Source organism: Diceros bicornis, chromosome 22 (assembly GCF_020826845.1).
Source record: "Diceros bicornis minor isolate mBicDic1 chromosome 22, mDicBic1.mat.cur, whole genome shotgun sequence".
Lineage (NCBI taxonomy): Eukaryota > Metazoa > Chordata > Mammalia > Perissodactyla > Rhinocerotidae > Diceros > Diceros bicornis.
The window spans coordinates 53,264,858-53,266,657 of NC_080761.1; the positions used below are offsets into that span (position 1 = coordinate 53,264,858).

General features: G+C 49.2%; 1 pseudogene; it reads right to left on the bottom strand.

Annotated features, from left to right (window-relative positions):
- Positions 1-255: 255 nt before the first annotated feature.
- LOC131420277 (U6 spliceosomal RNA) lies at positions 256-355 on the bottom strand (annotated as a pseudogene).
- Between the last annotated feature and the right edge of the window lie 1,445 nt (positions 356-1,800).

The window sequence follows — 1,800 nt, forward strand, 5'->3', positions numbered from 1 at the left end:
ATCAAGGGAAGATTGGACTCTGTCTTTTTTGGAATTTCAGCAGTGAGTTCATAGGGCTGCAGAGAATCATAACTGAATGGCAATAGTACTGGTGGTATTTGTGCCAGTAATGTACTATATTTGTGTCAGTCTGTGTACGTAGTTGTTGCACACTCACAGAGAATCTACCTCAGGCGCAAGCATATGACTGCTTCATTAGATCATCTAGTGGAGATCTGTCCAAGCATTTCCATACTGAAATGTATACTTTTTTTTTTTAATATGGAATTCATGAATTTGCATGTCATCCTTGGGGAGGGGCCATGCTAATCTTCTCTGTATTGTTCCAATTTTAGTATGTGTACTGCCCAAGCAAGCAGGAAATATATATTCTTGTATTATAAGTTCCTTTTATTTCCCCCTTTACATTGTGGCATTTTGTGGTTTAATATTATGAAACTGTGATGGTGGTTGGTTATATTATCTGTGAATGCTAAAGGTGGCATTGAAAAATATTTATTGTAAGAAAGGGGTATTGGGTTGCATAAATTTGAGAACTCCAAGATGTAGGTGACTCAAGTGCCAGCACACGAAGTGCTCGGTAAATAGTACCTATTGTGGTTAAGGCTGTCATCACCCTCTCTCAATTCCAGGCACAAATGAATTGAGGACCCTGGGGACCAGGCCTGCTGTGAGTCACCGGTTCGGTCGGTCGGGAAGAGAGGGTGAAGCCTGGAGCCAGTTCCCCTGGGGGAGGTGGCCCTGAGTGACTCAGCCTGGGTCCCCAGAAACCTCAGCCCTGACACCCCCGCCCCCTCTCCCAGAGCAAGATTTCTCCAGCAGAAGGGACTCTTTCTCTTGAGACCTGGAAGTCCCCCATGAGCCCCCTACTAGGTGCAGCCAGGCGGCTCCCTCTGAGCACATCAGCATTCTGGGCTTTCCCCCAGAGCCCAGGAGACCGGGCCAGGCCTGGCTCCAAAGCCACAAACCAGACCTGCACAGCCAGCTGACATCAGCGGGTCGGCCAGGTCGAGGAGGGGTGGGGTTGGCCCAGGAGCCAGGCCTCTCACCCCCAGAGGAAGGGAGGAGATTCAAGGAGGAGGAGGGGAAAGAGGAAGGAGGAAGGCAGGCAGGCAATGAACTCTCACAAGTCTGACTCAGGCCAGTGGGGACGGCGGTAGGGAGGGGGAATGGATACCCTGTTACCTCCCTGCTTGAAACTTGGCGTTCAAGACCCCTGCCTACATCTCCACCCTCGCCCTCAGGCTGTTCCCTGCCATGTGCCAGACTCTCCCACAGAACTACTTAGACATCCCTCCAAAGGCCAGGCTGATCCACGCCTACGTGCCTTTGGGTATACCCTTCTCTGCCTGAATTGCCTTCCTGGCTCATCTAGCTCCAGGCTTCCCTGAAAATATCCCTTCTCCGGAAGTATTCCCCAATTCAGACATGCTTTCTCTTGTCTCTACCAAAATCTATAGGTGTTTAAGGTAGACTAGTATGGCCATTTCTCAATTTAGGACAGAGTTCTTGAACTTTAGCATACATCAGAATCACTCAGAAGTCTTGTTCAAACGTGAATTGCTGGGCTCCCTTCCCAGAGTTTCTGATGCAAATTCTGGTCTGGGGTGAGGCCAAGCATTTTCACTTCCAACAAGTTCCCAGGAATTGTTGATGCTGCTGGTCTAAAGATCCCACTTTGAATACCACTGGCTGGGGCAAGAAATGATCATCCCTGGGCATGATCAGTGCTTATTTATTAATTCATTCAGTGGATGTCTACTGTAGGCCTGCTACGTGCCAGACATAGCCAGGGTTGAG